Source organism: Nelusetta ayraudi, unplaced genomic scaffold (genome assembly GCF_046127955.1).
Source record: "Nelusetta ayraudi isolate G7.1 ecotype Tasmania unplaced genomic scaffold, CSIRO-AGI_Nayr_v1 ptg000042l, whole genome shotgun sequence".
NCBI lineage: Eukaryota > Metazoa > Chordata > Actinopteri > Tetraodontiformes > Monacanthidae > Nelusetta > Nelusetta ayraudi.
In genome coordinates this window covers 2,443,875-2,464,520 of record NW_027466092.1, presented here as the reverse complement: position 1 = coordinate 2,464,520, position 20,646 = coordinate 2,443,875, and positions in this window count along the sequence as shown.

The window sequence follows — 20,646 nt, the reverse complement described above, 5'->3', positions numbered from 1 at the left end:
CAGGACCATGTGGGATCTTTCAGCTAGGAAGAAATCTACCAAAGCCACATTCATCGAGTTGTAGGCAGCAGTTGCCAAGACAAGTTGTTCCCTCAAGGTACGGCTGAACTGTACGGTTCAGTTCAGCTCAGTCGCATCAGTGCTTCCTTGCAAAGCTGTTCAAGATACCCTACAAGCAATGGGCCTTTTTTTCCCTCAAAGTGGTAGAATCTAGACTTAGTCCCGGCTAATATTTTAGTTCCTACTCAGCCGGGGCTACAAACAGCCAAGTTGAGCTGAAAATGTCACGTCAACAGAGCGCAGGCCACTGATTGAACAGGGAGCAACGACACAGGATGATATTTAAAAGCAACTGCTTCACAAAACTACCAACCAGCAACAGATACTGTGCATTTTTACTTTGAGTGAAGTAGACAATGAATATTGCTAGCTAACCAGTGCCGCGGTCAAGTAACAAGGCGAGAACAGATCTGCGTTTGATGGTTCATGAAAAAAAAACTCAGTTAACCACAGGGAGTGACCCACCACGAGAAGGTCTATCAGGTACCTACAGAGTTTAAAAATGTGTAAAGCGATTACAATTACATACTACAAATATGGTACCGCGACAATGGACAATGTCAATGGACTTTCGGGCCACCTTGATCATCCTCCCATGTTGAGCTGGTAATCAACTGTTATGGAAAACAGCCAAATGAAGTAGTTGAGTCGGGTCAAGGCAAGTAGTGCTGAAAGTGTGTAATGAAGAAGCGCAATAAGGGTACTTGCCTATGACATACATTAAGTGAGCTGAATCCAATGATAAAGACCCCACATGGACTGTAGACTTCCCATAGGGCTGGTTTAGATGCAGTGGTTAGCACTGTCAATTCACAGCAACAAGATTGTGGGTTCGATCCCCAGCCCAGGGTCCTTTCTGCGTGGATATTCATGTTCTCTCTGTGTCTGCTTGGATTGTCTCTGGGTACTCTGGCTTCCTTCCACAGTCCAAAGACATGTTGGTCAGGCGAACTGGGTACCGGTCGTAGGAGTGAGTGCAAGCGTGAATGGTTGTTTGTCAATTCCATGTGGCCCTGCAACAAAATGGTCTAACCTTGCTTTTATCTCGGGTTATGTCAGGCATTATGGAAAACAGATTTTCCTATTAACCATGAGTACACAGCATTATTAGTGATAGATTTAGATATGAAATCAGTGTGATGTATACTTAAGTTTGAAAGTGCAGTTTGATTGCCTCTAATCTCCTTGTCCATTGTCTCATCATCAAGGACTTTAATATGGACTTGGACCACAGAGAATACCCAAGGATCACCATGTGAGCTAGATATTAGACACAACTCTGGTGATGCCTTTGGAGAATACCAAAACAGAATCAAGATCAGAAAGGTTTTAAAATTAGAGAAATTTGTCACAGAAAATCTGAGGAAACAGACAAGAGTTTTCACCTGCAGTTGATTACATCAACACATCACGGGCTGATTTTACACTTCATGGTGCAAGTGACCTTATTGTGATTATTCTTTATTTCATCCCAAGAGGCACAGACTGGATTGTTGTTTAGAGATGTAAGCAGGAAAGTCACATGAATGTTGATAATGTCAGATTGGATTCAGATATGCTTCATATGTGAAGATTTGTAAGACATGATTCCAATATCTCCTCCCTTAAGATGTACAGTTTGAGTCTGACATCATTGAAGATGCAGATCCAGTCGTGTTTAGATGATTTACTGATTGCATTTGTATCTCTATTAATGTACAGAACTTTATCTTTCTCAATAGTTTGTAAATGTACTATAGAAATAAAGTTTTGCTGTTTTTGACTTGTAACAGTGCTAATATCCTATAGATGAAAAAGAAAAGAAAAGATTAACCTGCGTTGACATCTTATTTTATCCTTGATTGTAAAATGACAAGAAAGAAAAACATTCCTGATGTCAGTTGATGGTTTTCAGTTTGAGAAGAGGACAATTTGTGCTTGAATTATATAGTCTTGGTGCCTTTCTTTCCAGTGACTGTATTTGATTTGACGAGACTTGAATTTAATACGCAAAATCTTAGCCATACTTTTTCTTTTGGTTTCTTTTTCCAGGCCGGCCCATGCATAAACACATGCATGCTGTTTCAGCCAAATGCAAAGTTGCAGCAGGTGTAATGCAGATATTGAATACGGGTCACTTTCATATCAAATTGAAGCAGGCAGTGAAAAAGACTGGATTTAGGTGACAAATTGAGCCTAAACATGGAGACCTGCAGTGCTTAAAGGCAGAGACATTAGTTTGGCTGAAACTCACATGACTGTGGAACATTAATGGAGTCGCAGAGGGCAACTCTTCTCTTTTGTTTTGTTACTGACTTGTTAATTTCTCTTTCCTTATTGGTTTGGGAGGGCGAAGTGTTGTGTGTGTTGTACTTACGACACGTGCGTGATTTACATCATGTCAGTTTGGTAAGATTCTCCTCACAGCCCTCTATTTTGCTGCTCTGGGGAGGTTATGCAGCTGAACAAAAACACCCTATACCACACAACACATTCATTAACGTTGCCAATCAGAGACAGACGCAGAATCAACTGTATGCACACTAACTATTTATGCAGTGGCATCGCAAAAACCTCACCCTATAACATTCATTATGCATGAGGACGGCGCCGTTGTTGTGAGCGTTGGAGTGCTTCGGCAGGAGAAAAAAAAAAAAAAATCACACATGCGTTTAAAACATGGACATGCAATCGAGTGTGTGAAAATTAGACGTGCGATTGTCCGAGCTGTGACCCAGGGAGGTCTTCGTCTCATTACCTCTTCAGAACCACCCTGCGCATCGGCATCCCTGTGGTATTTTGCCACTGACAGCTCTCACTGGGGAGTTCTGCACAGGGCTCATAGCAACAGGTCTTAGCATATCTGCCTGTCAATCAGGCACACACACACATGCACGCATACACGCACACACACGCACACACACACAAACTAACACACACACACAGACACACACACACAGGTAACCAGCTTCAGAGAAGCCAACAAGGACACAGGTGTCCTGATGCCGTTGTCAGTGGAGCGAATGTACGTGTGTGTGTGTGTGTGTATGTCTCAAACACAAGAGTTTACAGAAAGGCTGACAGGACGGTGTTTAAGGAGAGAGTCGAAGGAACAGTGTGTGCTCTCTAATCTGGGCTCGAGATGGTTCCTGTTCCTTGGAAGGAGCGCACTGACAGCTGTACACACTATTGTATCTAAATGAGTGGGTGACTCGCTGTTCTGAAGTATGACATTTTGTAAAAAAATAAAAAATAAATAAAAAATTTGTAAAGGACTTGGATTTAGGTAACGGCAAACTAAGGATTTTACATCTTAGTTTGGATACAAAATGCAGAAGGAATGTTTTCAGATCAAGTGTGCTCGTCATTTTCAGGAAGAGAACACGCTTGTTAAAAAAAATAAATCATAATTGAGTAATTTGACAGGTTTAGCGAATGAGGATGACTGCTTTGCTTTTAAAATATATGAGGTCATACTGGGACATGGACTTCATTTGTAGTGCAGATCACAACTTCAAATTTAAAAACATGCTGCAAGAGGTGGCTTTGAATTTTTAATGCTTCTTTTTTGAGATGGTAAAAATGGTAAATGGACTGCACTTATATAGCGCTTTGCAGCACCTTCACGGTACCCCAAAGCACTTTACAATTGTTCTCATACACCAATGGGTGGCCCCTGCCATGCAAGGCGTTGCCAGCCCCATTGGGAGCAATGTAGGGTTCAGTGTCTTGCCCAAGGACACTAGCTGATGGCGTAACCTTGTTTGTTTTGGTCTGAATGCTCCAGCGTTAAAGTAAAAGTAAATAAAAGTTGAATATTAATGAAACGTTTTAGTCCGTAATAAAAGCATCTCTTATCATGGCTGATGCCGGGAAAAAAAATCTGGTACATCAGCCTGACCTTTATATGGTCAATGTTTTGTTTTGTTTTGTTTTTTGGTCTATTTTTAGTGCACAGAGAATTTTTGTGAGGGTGAGGACACGTCATGCAATAATGTTGTCATGAAATATTTGTTTTCTGTCTCAATTAAAAGGAAGGAAACCACTAATCACACTCTAAGACCAGCTGATGAAGCTCCCGACTGATGCAAAGCAAGATGGATGAGAGCCGTTTTGCGAACATTTTGCGGTCCAGTTTATGCTTTAAAATCTCATGGAAATGTGGCAAAGCTCTGTTTTGTCATTGTCCTCATTGAATTGCACACAATGAAATTACATTTAGCCTCTGAATATATACTTACACACAGGCCAGTAAGCGAGGTCGAGGCAGGAATGACAAAGAAGCTCTGCAGGTAAACGTAATCTCCTCTGGATCAAATCCCAGTCACGGTTCATTAATCAAACCGATCAGACTTTAGTGTCTCTTGTCAGTTATTGGCTGGAGTCATTATGGACTGCATTAAGGATTAATGGATTGTAGTGAGTAGGAGTACCTGTGAAAGGGCCTGCATCAACCCAGACACTTGTTGCATTTGCCATTTCTCCCCGTGACTAAGGCCCCGTTTACATGAAGACAGTAATCCCACCAATTTTACAACCATTTTCTAAAATGTTAGCATTTAGATGGAATCGCTGAAAACCACTGAAAACGCTGCAGTGCTTACGCCAGACCTTGCGGGGCGCTGTGAGTTTACGCCCTGAAACAGAGAAGAAGACCCAAAGCTTACACTTAACCTCGCACAATGTATTTATGGAAGTAGCAGCTCGCTAACATAGCATCACAAGGATGGCGAAGATCATACGTGAAAAGATGGTGAGGAAAGAGGACAGTGTTGAACTCCTGCTTCGAGTTACTTTAGAATACAAAGCCTTGAAGCTCCATGAGAAGCGTGACAGTGAGTCGTGGAAGTCAAAGTCCGCTGACATTTCCGACATTAAGTTTTCAGCCTATCCAGAAAAAAAACATACAAAAGGAAAAGAAGAGGTTTGCAAATCACATTTTCACTTGTGAGGCAGGAGCAGACCCATGACGTTGTCTCCAAAAAACATTGTTTTTGGCCTTTTTGTCATTCACACACAGCCAGACAGGCTTTTGCTGCATTTCCAAACTTTCCCACTCTGGAGCCCGTTTTAAAAAATTGTTGTTTTGGTTTCTGAAAACACCAGCTTCATGTGAACGCAAAACCGAAACAATGAAGAATTTCACTGTTCGCAGCTAAATCTGTCTCGGTGTGAACAGGGCCTAAGAGTGCACTGTCACCAGGCAATCTGTACCAGAACCAGGCAAACATGCACCATCCATGGGCACAGTACGGTTTCCTCAGCCCCAGTGCACTCTTGCACGGTGAGTCACCCATGTGTGTGTTCACGCAATGCAAGATGGACACAATTTACAGCCAATGTGGTCGTTTCTCTCAGCAACTATGTGAGAAAAAGCAATTTGCGTATCATGTAATGACATACAAGTCCAGGTCGAGTGCGGGCAAAGCCCTCGAGAGGAGGTACACTCGTCTTTCAGCATGGTGCAAAACAAACAGCGTGGTGTGAATGCGCCCGAAAAGACAAAACACACCGAGCAAAGCACACCGGGATTTAACCCCGTCTTTTATCCCCTTAATTGGTCAAATCCTCAACTAATTGCCTGCCAGGCCGTTTTGGCATGAAATCGGATATATGACGAGACAAAGAGCGGGGGAAAGCACGGATGAAGATTGAGGAAGAGAGGCAAAATGGGGGATGAGGCTGGGGATCAGCTGTTACGGTCTCATCCTGGTAGCAGATTAATCCTGCAGAGTCTCCTCGCTGATAGGCTGCCGAATGAGAGAACGCTGAACGGAGACACACTGTGAATCTCAGCCGGATAATTGAGAAGCGATTATAGTCTCCTTATTTCATACCATTAACACATTGTCAAAAACGACTTGCTATGCACACTAATGTGCTCTATGTATCTCTGAGTGTTAAGGTTGTTTTTTTTCTGAACACTTTACCTCACTTTTCTTTTTTTTTATCTGTGTGATGGCCAACGGACCTCGGATGATCCTCAATTTGTCTGAGATGTTCGGAGGGATGCTGGCCTTGAATCGACTCTCACAAGGACATGTATCCTATTTTTCTGCTGTTTTGAGTTGGACGTCTGGAATTCTCACTCCGCTCTGGGCCAACCATTGGACCAAGCTCCAGCCTGAGAGCACTCAGAAGCTCAGTATATTCAAATCTTCTCGCCCTCTCTCCAAAACAACAAGGTAACAGTAATTACTAGCATAGATATTTCCTTTGGGTATCAAAGGCGCTCAAGGCCGAGCACATCAGTTCCACTCCCGAGTTGCTCTTCTGAGTGGTTATCAAAGATCTTCAATCTGCTTCAGGTTATTGTGTGCTCCCCAACCGTCCTCCTGCTACATTGGGTGAGTCGTTGGGGCTATCCAGCTGTTCACTGCCACTGCACTTCCTCTTGTCATTGCCCACACAGGCTCCCCCTTTTTGTCTTTGTCTCCCTCTCCCATTTTTTCTGGTTGCCCCAAAGCTTTTGCTTCGCTCCAGGCACCGCCACTGCCTTTTCTATTCTGCAGCCCCATACAACACTGAAGCCGTGTCACGGTGCTCAACTTTCAATCTCCCATCTCTCACCCGTTTCTCTGTGTCCGTGCCTTCTCTTTCTCATTTAATTGGCTTTTCCTTCTTTTTTTTGCAGGCAATGTCTTGTTTGCGCTACACTCATCTTGGGTTGTGTCTAATGCGATCGTATGTATCTGTCAATCATACATCTGCCCGTTACCCATTTTACACCCCAACGGATTTCATTTCAGACGTCTTCTGTGTGTCATGCTTACAAAAACATGGGGAATTGATGTGGCTTTAAGCGTGTAACTGGCGTACCTTCACGTGTATCTTGAATACATTCAAGGTACGGACAGTGTGCTAAGCGGTATTGTACTGAACATCACCAGTGGTGTGCTGTGTTCGTAGACTAGAAAGCAAAGGTCAACCTCGAGCATGGTCCTGTTAACATGCAGAAGTTCTGCAATCTCAACTTTGGACTTGTTGACAGCAACCACAGAGCCAGTGTTTGGCCTATGTGAGCCTGGGCCAGCTCTATACAACTCCATAAGATAATCCACTGAGTAGAAGGAAAAGAATAGCCTACATTATCATCTGACCATGGGAGATAACAGCAGCATGACTGATTTTGTGGCTTATTTTCTTAAACTTATGTCTAGCCACAGATTCCTTTTCAATCTGGGTCCTTTCTGTCTTGTCTGTAAGAGTTATGTCCAGGTACTCTGGCCTCCTTCCCACAGTCCAAAGACACACACATTGGACTAAGTAAGAACTCCAATGCTACTGGTTGAGACTTAACACAAGCTTAACATACATAATGAAACATGATAGATGTAAAGAAGAAATACATATTTTTTTGTTTATTTTTGAACAATATATTTGCCTGTGCTAGGACAAGTAGTTGCGCAACTGGAACAGACTGATGATCATTGATTCGAAAACCAACTATTAGACTGCGTTCACACTAAATTGGCTAAAACATCTCTGGCTGAGCGACAGCGGGTGTCGACTGAACTTGAGACCAGCCACTGTGATCCTAATCATGCCTCCCCTGCCAATCATGTCTCCCAGCGACTGGGCACACTATGGGTCCTGTTAATTAAGGGAGAACTTCCCTTGGCTGGACTTATCTCATTTCTGAGCTGTTCACTGACAAGCTCGAGATATTGGTATAATACTTCTGAAAAACATTTTGTAATTGCCACTTGTACACTTTCTTTCAGGACTTAAAACTAAGAAGATAAAGGTAAGACAGGGGCCTTTATGTTTGATCTAAAAAGCATTGAGAAGTTTGGTTAGTTTGTTTAAGTTGACGCGTGCGCTTCACCCGTTTTCTCTTTGCTTCGCTGTGACCTGCAGTGTAACTCAAGAGAGGCATCAGAGGCCTGACCTGGTTTTCTTTTATTGCGTTGTAATCCCGCCAAGTCCCAAGGAGTAGTCTCCTGTGTTATCATGCTATCACTTATTCATGACAGCATCTAAAACAGAGCGCTGAGATCCACAGCTATGCCAGCAGCGCTGCCAAAAAATAACACACACACATAACAATATACATTGCCGTCGCTGTTGGGTTTTGCGGTCCCAATAAGGAAGGTTATTTCCTCTTAATTTTGGGTCTAAAGAAAAGAAAAAGAGGAAGAGCCGTAAGGCAGAGCAAAAGGTTTTTGTTTTTTTTTACCTGTCAGAAAGTGCAGCAAAGCTACAAGCTGCTTTGGAAATAGACTCTTTGAAAAAGTAGGAATTAACAGATTTTTACTGAATTTGATTTATATTTTCATTTCACAAAGTTGTTATTCGTCCTCCTTTCTTTTAACTAAATAATGAATGTGATACCTTGGGTTAGGGTGCAATCTTACTGTGTAAATTTGATATTGCTGCACACCTAAAAACTAATTCGAATTTTTCTCATGGTTTGCATCAGCAGGCATCTGGTGAGCCAGTTGTTCTCTGAGACAGATAATGTTTTGTTGATGAAAGTGAACAATGATGAAGATAAATCAATTACATAATGAGGAGGCTTGTATTTTAGATGAAAACATGCACTCGAAAAGGAAATTCAAATATGTCGGTATAAAAAAATGCAATGATTATGTGCTTGTATGTGTAAAAAAAAAAAAAAAAATCCTTCTTTTAAATCCAACAGTGCTTGTGCTCCCCGCTTGCCTCTGTTTGCTCTCCTTGGAGAATTCTCTTTAGTCTCGCATCTTTGTTCTTGCTGGTAATACTAATAATAACTGAACTTCCTTAGTCTCCCCTTCAACAAATTATGACCGCTTTGATTCTCCCACCACAATAGATTTGCTTGAGAACCAGTCAAAAACAAGTGGAAATCATTCTGCAATTCATTTACTCAACTGTGAATGTGATGGAGAAAAGTGATTCTTAAAGAAGGCATAAAACAAAATAAACTAGACAATTTGTCTGGTTTTCCACACATAACAGTCTAGGGGACCATGGTTTTGTTGTAGGGGTGAATTTGTGATATTGCTTCTCCTTTAGTTGCTTTACTTTGCTTCGCTATGTCATTGCATTTTTTTTTATTTTATTTTTTTTCAAATCAAATGAAGCGCTTTGAGAAACATCACACAGTCTGGAGCAGAGGTAATGTATCAATAAAAAGCAAAGAAAAAAGCTGCACCAAGACATCCAAAACATCCATGTTGATTCATTTATCACTAACTGAGATCATTTATTACCTGACCACAAATCCAATAGAGTGGTTTGTTTACACCAACTTGAGCCTGCCTGGCATGTTGTTGTTTTTTTTTCTTGCTTTCTTTACCTGCAGTTCTCAGTGCTTCGCTCCATCCTCACATTTTGGTCCATAACGTGGTCAGCTTTGCTTTCACACCACAAAGTATCAGGGTTTAGAACCTTGTTTTCAATGGCGCCATGGGCACGCAGCCCTATCCAATGAGCTTTCACATCTTCCCAAACACAGTGCTGAATGAAATAGTTTACAAACACAAGACAAAGGTTGGCGCTTTCAACTTGAGGTTATTAGCGGCACACCGCTACATCCACATGGCCTGAAAGCTACGATAAACAAGAAAACAGAGAAACTCCAGGGCGAAGTTTTAGGCTCAGGGTTACTCAGAGAGAAGTTACTGTCCGAGAATAAGAAGTAGAGAGGAAGGGGAACCCTTAAATACAGACCACAAAACTGACTAAAGTTGTTTATACACTGAGGTCCTATCTCACTGCTGCCACAGAGGTCACCCAGTGGGCTGCCTCTGCTTTCGCTTTCACCTTCCACACTTGGCAAACAGAGCCGGCATATTGAGGGGCCACAATGTGATTACCCGCAGCAAGCTGGCACTCAAGACTCTGATTTTCCTCCAATATTCACCGTCCCTGAAAAGCTCTCCTGTCATCTTTGTAGCAAACACTTGTTGCTGGTTGCTGTAGATCAGCCGCCTTAATCTCCCACAATAGCAGGTCTCATGCATGACAGTGTGACACCCCCCATCCCTCCATGTTGGCATTATTTTAAACACAAAGCCCCTGGGTCAGTCTGAACCCCATGCTAGATTTGTGTCTTACTCACTGAGCAGGAATGATCGGAATAGATGCAACTACTATGGTACTTTTTATCAGAAGAACCGATCGACAGAAAATCAGTTTATGAGGATTTGAGCATCGTTTCTGGCCGTCACAAACGAGAGATTTAGTATCAGGGACACTTTTTCCATCTAAATTGTTTTGCCATTCACAATAATGTGAAGCACTGCAAAAATCATGGCCACTTGGATGCATCCTGGTTTTAGAGACTGCGGAGGGCAACATGTAGTGGTGTGTTCAGGAATGATCTGGAACTGGGACCCACTGCCCATAGTTTACAGCTTCACTAAAATAAAATCGGGCTCAGCCCAATAAAAAGAATGAGAGGACATAATAATCACTCTTGTTGAATGAATGAGTGCAACAGAGGGATGACGTGAAATACAGCTGACTGTGTTTTCATCTTCATATTGCAAAGTTTCAAAAGGGCATCAAAGCGAATGTAGTATCTTCTGAGCCAGCACGTAGCCTCTAATTAGGAGTCATAAAAATCATTCATCAACCTTCTATTCTCTTTTAAGTCCTGAAAATGTATATAACAAAAGAAGCACATTGTGATAGCAACCTTGGAGACTGTACTTGCGCTCAGTTCAACAGGTGCTTCTTTAGTGGTTCTTGAGTGGTTTGTTTTTTTTTTCCTTGCACAAAAACCTTAACTAACAGCTCCCAGCAGCTGTTTCTAGCCAAGAAAGCCATTAGTGGAGAGAGGAAGTTCCACACTACCTGCTCACACCAAATAGCAGGCGAACACTATTAGATAAGCTTGGCAGTGGAGTAGTTAATACAGGAAGACAAGGGTGGAGGCAGGTGGAGGCAATTCTATAGTGGGAAACACAAATAGCCCAGGGTTTCCCACGGAGATGTTTATACCATTAACCCCAACCCTGATATTGACATGCCAGGTTGTATAAGATAGCTATTTACCTCTGCCTCTTCTACACTGTTGTTCTCCATTTCAGCCACGCTGCAACACTAATACCGACCCAAGCGCAAGCATGTTGTACTTCCATTTCTCGGTACTCTTGGAGGAGGTAAGATAGATAGGTAGGTAGATAGATAGATAGATAGATAGATAGATAGATAGATAGATAGATAGATAGATAGATAGATTGATTGAATGATAGACATTTAATTTCATGCGTGAGATATGAACATAGCGCAAGCAAACATGCTTAAGTATGGTTGGGGTTTGGGGTAGGGAGCTGGTGCTTCAGCACGTTCCGGAATAACTGGCCTTGCTGTGAGTGCAGCCTTAATTACTCCTGGAGGTGTGACCTTAACTAGATGAGTGATCCCCTCGCAGCCCTGTGGTGTTGCCAGTCCTCACAGCCCTGCCTACCATGCTCCTGGTTGACATCTGACTGGTAGGACATTGGAAACAGCTTTGCCATCTAATCGTATTGACCTCTGCCACATGCCCAACTCCTTTTAATCGGCACTCACCTGCAAACCCTTTCTAAGCCAGAGCATGTCACCATGTGGAGAGCGAGCTGACTCTCTGCTCCAACATAATTCCCATTCAGCTCTATCTGCTTGTCTTTTGATATGAGATTAATCAGAATACTTTATCAGTCCATTTGGGAAATTCACATTTATGTTTTGTCTACATCAAGATGCCTGCTGATAGCAACAACTGCACGGCAGCTTGTTTTCTGGAATCCAGTTCATCCTTTTTGCAAACTTCAAATAGAGAGATGGCGTTAAAATCTCTGATTGTTCCATAAGCAGTCAGCTTTTTGTTTGTTTGTATTTCCCCCCCCCAAACCCAGGCCACATGCCAGGGTTTCAGTCACAGGGCAGAAACTCCACCACAAGGCCACGAACAATAATTGGAAAGTTGCAAAAGGCGCTCAAGAACTCTGGGTGTGACTAAATGGTTTGCGTTCAAATTCACAGATCCAGTGCAGATTTCATTCTGCACACGTGTAATGTGTGTTCAACTGACAGAAATGAAATTGCCTGTGTGCGCGGTCATGTCAGGCGTCACCCCGCGGTGCTCCCATCACACGAAGGCTGAGTGGAGAAATAAGTCTCTAAATCAAGTTTGCGGAAAGACTTTTACGTGACCTTCGCTGCGCCCGTGGATCTCAGAGCGCACCTGAGCACCACTGAAAGCTCTGGCAAAGGTACACAACTAGCCGGGCACCTTTTCATAAAGTCCTTGACTTGCGAGACAGCGCTCACTGAACACTCTCGTAAAAATAAAAATAATAATTCTTATTATTTTAAAAAAAAAAAAAAAAAAAAAAAAAAAAAGGCGGGCAAACATCGAGACACCTCCCTTCCTCGACATACGGAGCTACATGCGGCGCCTCATATCACTGTCGGCTGCCTTCGCTAATTGTTCCGGGTGAAAAGAGGCTCTAATCAATGGGCTAAAGACGACTAAACGGAGCGTGTCCGATGAGAATGCGCCGGATCATTTCCCCCTCACAATGCCGCGACACAGCTCACTTCGAACGACACCGGGACACAAGGTTCAGATGGCGCCGCTCAGCTTTTTACCTCTGAACTGAAGCCTGTTGGACGCCTCGGTTGGCTTGATCAAACACCCTGTCGCCGTTGATCAGTCTTTGGATTGTCTTCAGACAGCAAACGCGAGGGGGGGGGGGGGGGGGGGGGGGATAAATAAATAAATAAATAAATAAAAAAGACAGAAACGTTTCGGTGCGCACACGATCCCTTTCCAGACCAACACTGCCACCTGTTGTCCAATAATGCAATTACAGTAGCACAGCGCTGGCATTTATTATTTAAAAAACATCAATAACGCGACACGTGGATGCAATGGCTAAGTTGCATATCTTAAAATGACAGCCTTATTCCCTGTAACGCTTGTGATGAAAATGTTTTTCATGACAGTTTTCATTTGGGTGCAACTGTGAGAAACGGACGGGCTCTCGCGGGAGGCTGGTGCACGCTTGTAAATCACTGTGGGGAGGCGGGTGGTCAAGCCAATTGTTCCATATTGGTCCCTCTTCTTCTTTTTTTTTTTTCCTTTTCTTTTTTTGTTGCGCAGCTGCACGCAAACATCACACATTACACGAGTACCTGCATGAATAATAGAGCAACCTGACAGGAAATTAGCCAACGACGGGGGACGCCGCTCGAGCTTCCTCCATAATACATTCATCTAAGACGTCTTCACTCTGACTTTTTCCTTTTTGCACCTCTCAAGGCTTCGCATGTCGCCGCACCAATGCGGCCTCTGCCAGAGCCGGCCCTGGGCGAAGAGAAGCGCGGATTTTGCAGAGTATCAAGGAGCAGACGGCGGGGGGCGGGGGGACAAGAAGAGTGGGAGGAGGTGACAAGAAAAGTGTGAAAGAGGAGTAGAAGAACAACAGCAGCAGCAGCAGCAGCTTCGGAGTTTGCAAAGCTTCGCCCAGAATTATTGAGAGACACGTGTCGGATGGCGCCTGCATCTCTAAATAATGGATGAGATCCTCCGATGAGATAAAACCAAAATTCCACGCCGTTACAAGGACAGAGGCTGCCTCGAATACTAACTACCCCCTCCCCTTCTTTTTTTCTTTTCTTTTTTTTGCACACTTATTTTATTCTCCCTGTGATCATGCAGGGCCCTGCTCGTCGGTGCCAGTGGCTCACAGTTGGTGTGTATCAGTGTATGCATTTCACAGCTCAGCCTTCAGTGACACCCTGCTTAAGTGAATACTCCTCATAACGCTATCGATATGACACCGCAGCTCGAGAATCCATGCAGAATCACACTTACACATTACATCACCTTCATGTAGGCTCGTCGGCCAACACTTCATTACTGGAGCATTTCCAATCAATAAACTCGGATTCACAGTTAATAGTAAGAAACTAAGAACACGGATACTGTCAAAACTCGCAAATAAAAGGTGATGTTAAGTGATCAACAAAGTTTTAATGAGTCCAGCAAAAGTATGTTATGTGAGCTTTTTTTCCAACAAACTGCACATTGTCACTTTATCGTACGAGACACCAGCGAGACATTAACAAAACAAACTACTCATTGAAAATAAAAGTAAAGAGATTATTTGCATTTGTTTTTGAGAATGTGCAACATTCAAAACAATTGGCTGTGACTTAAGTGACCAGACTTGATCAGAATGTAGCAAACGGATCTGCGGGTTCTGTTTAGATATTGTTCATCCTCTCACAAGTGCTGATTGCACATCACAGGACGTGTACATGTCCAGTTCAACGCAAGAACGCGTCCGCACAATTGCAAAACAAAGTGGACATAATATAACATGAAGAGACCACAGGAGACTGTGGAGGGCAATTCCATATACGTATTTATAGGAAAAGAATACTGTATTTACTTTTCTGGGTATGTTCGGGCCAGCAGAAAAGGCTTTGCTGGCCTTGACGGCCCACCGCTGTTGTGTATCATCACCTGCTCGCTACTGTATGAGGACGTTCCTCCACTAACTAATGAGGCGACTGCCTCACCGGCTGCAACATAATAACAAGGTACCCTTATAGCTTATTCTCTGCTTCCCTCATATTATACGCCATACTATTCTCAACATCCCATGACCTTCTGTTTACTTATTTATACAGAAAGCGTAGGAAGCCTGATACGGAGGGATTTTCCAGGTATATAAGCTGGATTCTCAACGTTATGGTCACGTCAGCGCGGGCGTCTTCTCCCGCGGGATTCCAGTTTCAGCTGCTTCAACGTTAACTTCTAAGAAGTGTATTTGGGCAAGAAAAGTTGGTGTTTTAGCATTATGAGAATCACAATCAAAATCTCTTCAAGGTCATTGCACAGGTACAGCGAAAGTGAGGTAGCAGCTCTCAAATCCACTGCAGTTAAAGTGCAACACTTTAAGTTAAGAAGTTTTAAAAAAAAAAAAGAGAGAGAGACAGCAGCAAAAACAACAACTATAAGTTAAAAATAAGGCAATAAAAACAACAGCGAATTTATAAAACCCAGAAAAAAATATGGTGTAGAATATGAAAAAAAAAACACAGGACTGTTGCCCAGACAGAGGAATAATGAATATTGCGCAGCAGTATGTATATTGCACAATACTGTATTTTTATTTCCTTATCTAAGAAAAAACATAAATAAATTACCATATAATTTCATATTACAAAGTGTGGGTGTGGGGGTGTGTGTGTGCGTGTGCGTGTGCGTGTGCGTGTGCATGTGTGTGTGCGTGCATGTGTGTGCGCACGTGTGTGTCTTTGCTTGGTAGAACTTTCTTTCCTAACTGGAGATCACGTTTGTCCTGGTTCGAAAAGATGTGGTTGAATTCTTTTCCAATATTAGCATTCTGCATCACAAGCTGCATGGGAGAAATAACGGGCGGGCAGGTGATTTTTAAATTCACACCCACACTGACCCCAGCTCTGATGACTCTGTCACAGAGAAGCAGCCGTCTGATTGACTGGACAGAAGAGACAGATTAGTGTTCCAGGGGTGATCAATCTGTCACATCAGGACACAAAAAAAACAACATTTACCAACGGGCAGATCTCATTTAAATCAAGACCTTTCACTCCGTGCTGTAATGAATCTGCCAGTCCACCTGTAGATGCGCAGCGACAGAAAGTGGCCAATAGCGTGTGGTGAAGACAACTTTTGCTTTTGAAGAGGTCTTTTTTTAAGTCGCTGTCCTTATACTGTAGTGTTACACTGAGGAGCAGAGAGAGGTCACTTCATGTACCACAAAAGAACACATGACGAAAGAGGCCAGTGTGGGTTGATGCGTCACTGATGGAACACTTAGTCTAAATTAGAGCAGGACTTTCAGGACAGCAGAGATGTTTTTTGTTTGTTTTTTCCTTTTGAATAAAACACTCAAAGACTTTGACTGTATAATGTACTAAGACCAAAACTCAACATAGTGAACTATTGACGAAATTCCGAAACATTGACCAAATAAACCAAAACTTTGACCAAATGAAAAACAGATGGACAACACTGAAAACAACGACAGGTACTGTGCTGATGAGACGATGGAGCTCCATCTCTGAACAGTCATGTGATGTTTTGATCAATATTTGCATGTCACACGGCTGTAAAAAAAAATAAATAAATAAATAAATATAAAAAAACACACTTTCTGAATAAATGCAGTGACACATGTAAACACCAGATGGGCATCAATCACGGGTCCGTTTCACAAAGCAGGTCTGGTGAAAACTCTGAATGTGTTCACAAAGGGAGGTAACTCAAACCAAAGACAGAGGGGTAACTGGACAGAGAGAGAGGTAACTTCAGCTCTCGGTCAGTTACCATGGTAACTCCATGAGCCTAACCTGGTCAGGACCAAACGCCATCCAATCAGTGCCACACTTCATGCGTTCTGCAGGCGAGTGTCGCCCTCCATCGGAACACACGAAGGCTGGTTTGATTGTAGCGGACGTGCCGCGTCCTCTTGCGAAGGCATCTGTAGCAAGGAGACGACTGTTTCTTGACAACAGCTACAGAGTCACTGTGAAATTATTAGTTTCACAAGTAACTACTTAATTGAAGTACACTGTTGTGTTCAGCTCCCAGGTCCAATGGTTTTCAGCTTAGTATATGTCTCGTTAAATAAGAACGTTGAAAGCAGTTTTCTCTCATGACACTTTTCTCTTTTCTTACAGCAGAGTTTTTAGAATTTTGTTCATATTTTTAACAATATGTTCCAATTCCCCGTATGAGCGGATGAAACCGTCTTGTTCCAACGGCCTGAAGTACGTTCGCCTCCTCTCGTTGACGATTGCCATGGTGAACATACTCAGATTGATTGAACTAATTTGAATCAGCTGTTCTGGGAGTGGCCACTCAGAGCCGACTGCCGTCAGGCCTATATTAGATGTGCATTCATAGGTAGGGGGAAAGTTTTTTCGCGAACATGGCACGCTCCCTTCATCAGCGATCCCGTAGATGAAGGCGCAGCATTAGTGCGCAGAATGTTAAACCTTTGTCGGGAGAGGGTTGATGTTCTGGTTGATGTTCTGGCATTTCAAGACATGTGTCTTTATGAGCGGTACAGTTTCACAGGAGAGTTTGATGGCCTTCTGCTGGCCAACCTAGGCTACTGACCCCTTACCGTGACCCTGAACCGGGCCCCCAACAGAACTTCAACCGGTCTCACTGCAGGACGAGAGCTCAGGTGGACATGACCGTCACCTCAGGTGTCCATGGGCATTTCTGGATTCCTCTGGGAAGGCGGCATCATGTTGGAGATAAAACAACTGCACATTCAAACAGCCACTTATTCTTTACTTTACAATGTAAAACATTGATACTCCCATTGTATTATACTGTGGTCCTACCTCTGTACTTTTTTTTCCATCTTCAGCTGCTGCCAAGTGCGTTTTTCCCCACTGATTGAACCTGAATGAAATAAAACGGCTACCACTGAAGCATTTTCTACTGTAATATTATCACGATTACAAAGTACTTAACTTAAACTTACGCATTGACCCACCACTTCTTTTTGAAAACATTCCCCGTTGAAATTGTGACTCGTCAAATCCATTGATTGCTGTCTTTGTATCGTTGTGGCACACGTGCTTAACTACAGGTGAAACTACTCGTAGTTGATCAAACTAACTCCAATAAGCTGTTCTGGAACTGAAAACTCAAGAGTTTCCTGTCTCGCATCTACTTCAACTCAGAGATCAGGCTTATAGACCCAGAGTTTGTTAAACCTGCTTGGAGAAACTGACTCTACACATGTAAAAAGTTGACATGAAATCCTCATTCGGAATGATTTTAATCAAAATTGAAAAAAAAAAAAAAAACACCTCCCCCAACCCGATGGAATTTTCTTTATCGCGGTTTCGTCCAATTACTTATGATCCATGTCAACGCTCTTGGGTAAAAGTCTCCACATGTGGCCACCTTTTCAGCAGACTTCCTTCAGTTAGGTTCAGTCCGACCGTTGCAGAGCTTTTGTATAATCCCCACTGATTAGATTCTTATACTTGTTCATTAATTCAGGTGCTCTGTGTCATTCTCTTTCATTTTGGTGCTACTCGCTTTTATCCAGCAGTATAAAAAATGTATCAAAGTTTGGGTTGATCAAGGGGTTGTTATGTTTTCCATTTTCATTGTGTTTTTAATAAAATCAAAATTTAAAAGGCATTTAATTTAATGACAGATTGTTTTTTCTTCTTCTTTTTCTCTCTCACTCTGTCTGATGATTGTTTTAAACACATGATTGTCACTTAAGGACTTTTCTTTTACTGTTTTTCTGTTTAGTTGTTTAAGAATTTAAAATATTCATTTTATTGTTTGTATTTTTGTTGCTTTAATTGGTTGAATATCTGCCCATTGGTGTGCACTGGCAGTTTGGTCTTTGTCTCCTGGTAATGTCCCCTGTAATGAAACATGTATATTGACACCAGACTCAATCTCAAGTGAAAACCAAGAACTGGTCAGTTCCAGATTACCCCTGCATTGAAAGTTTCATGTGTGGTGAAAAAAGAATCATCCCAGGATTTTAGGAATTTAGGAGTTTAGATTTAGAGTGGCCCTTTTTTCCTACCTCCAAATATTCATCTTCCAAAATTCAATTTAGTCCCAGAGTTCCTTGAAAAGCTCCCTCGTCTTGAGATTTCAAACCAGAATTCTCATCTTGTGGAGCTCTGTAGCATTCTAACCTGAGCAAACATTCATCGACTGTGTCCTTTAAGGATTTCTTCTTTTCTTTTTCTTTTTTTTTGACAAGAATAGGAAGCCTCTGCTCGCTTGTAAGCGATCAGCAAACGCGTGGGTGCTACATTCATGTGGGATTCAGACAAAAGAATGAGAAGATTTCAGATTTCAGAACCAAATAACATTGCTTAATTACAAGACGAGCACATGGCACTCAAAGCTTTTCTCTATTTCTTACCAACTTAAAATAGACTTAAACCCTGCCAGTGGCGACACACATCAAGTATCATCTCTCAAACCCCAGGAAACCATGTCTAGATATATACACGAGTGGAAGGGGGTTTGTCCAATCACTTTTCAGGTTTTTACTACTTTCTCTTTTCCAGATTGATATGTTCAGCAAATCAAATAGCATTTATTCATTTTTAAGGGCACAATATTGCCATTAATTGCTATTCATGCCGGGCTGAAGACCACAGCTTGTTTTGTATTTGTTGACATTTTTCATTATGACTAAAAATGCAACATATGTATCTGAAACCAAACAAAGCCAGAGATAAGACAAGCAATAATTTATCCCAAGGGAAATTTGTTTTCTCCTGCTTTTCAGTTGCAGTCAAACTTAGACTTAAACTTCTTTGCTGATTTTGAGCTGTGTCATTAGTTGTTGTTTAATATTACACAAAATAAATGAACACGACGTAATGAAAAAGAAACATCATTATACTAAGGCATGAAAAAGTAACTACCAAGCTCTGTGACGGAACATGAACATTACTATCAGGTTGTACAAGTCAGTCTAAACAACTTCAGCCCTGCTGCTTCGCGATCTGACTGAGTGGAACCACAGCACACCATTATTTTTTATGGCTCTCCGTTCTTCCTCTCACTCTGTGTCTGAAAAGATGCCCAGTGGCCAGCGTGCACTGCCAGTGTCGGGTGGCATCCAACGCAATTAGGCCCTGTTGTCACTTGGTCACTTGTAACTGTTTTGGGTGATTGGATCACGAGAACGGATCTCGCAGCATCTGTTCGCACTGAGCCATTAACATGCGTCTCGAGCGTGCCATTTGTGATCGCACCCCCCCCCCCCCCCCCCCCCCCCAACCCCTCCTCGAACCTATGCAAATGCAACATGCGTCACTTCCGTTTCTAACGACTGGGGGCAGTAAAGCGCAAAACCACGGCGAGTTTTACATGACAGCGAATAAGAATCAACTTCCTGTTTGCGGACTATATCAAGTCACTCGTTTTAACTCTACTGCTGCTCGTATGGATCCGAACGAGGAGTAACGACTGGTGGGACAGAGTGGTGACGACTTTATTTTCGGATCAACAGTGGCTGGCAAATTTTCGGATGCAACGTCGCACATTTAATCTCATATGTGGGGAAACTGCGACCGCTGCTCCGCTGACAAAATACGCTAATCCGGAATGAAATTTATTAGCATGCTAATAAACGAGTCTGACAAAAATGATTTGTTTTCGCTTCTTGTTTGTAACTTTATAATGACGACGGCGGAAGTTTGGGGGCGCTGACCAAGTACGTACACGGGAGAGGTGAGTGGAGTAGGCGGTCGTTAATGTGGACTGAAGTCGCGTTCTGTTCGCACGTCCGTGACGAATGCGTTTCTATGCGATGTTATTCGGATGTCAAAACGGATTTGGAGTGTTTGCACTTGGTCATTTCATGCGTTTTTCGTATTCCGATCGGCAAAAAACGGCAAACAGGGCCTTAGAGTGGGATGGGGAGGAGCTGGCGCGCGGATGCAATAGGCGTTCACGCGGCAGCTCGCGCACTGAAAACCCTCCACTCACCTCCTGGTTTCTAGTGGAGTGTGATGCTGGGGAGCTCTCGCAGACAGCGATTACTGCCCTCCTGTGCAGCCCTGTGGTGCCTCGAGAAGCATTAATGGCCCACTTTGTGGTGTTGTTAGAGCTTGTCAGGGGGC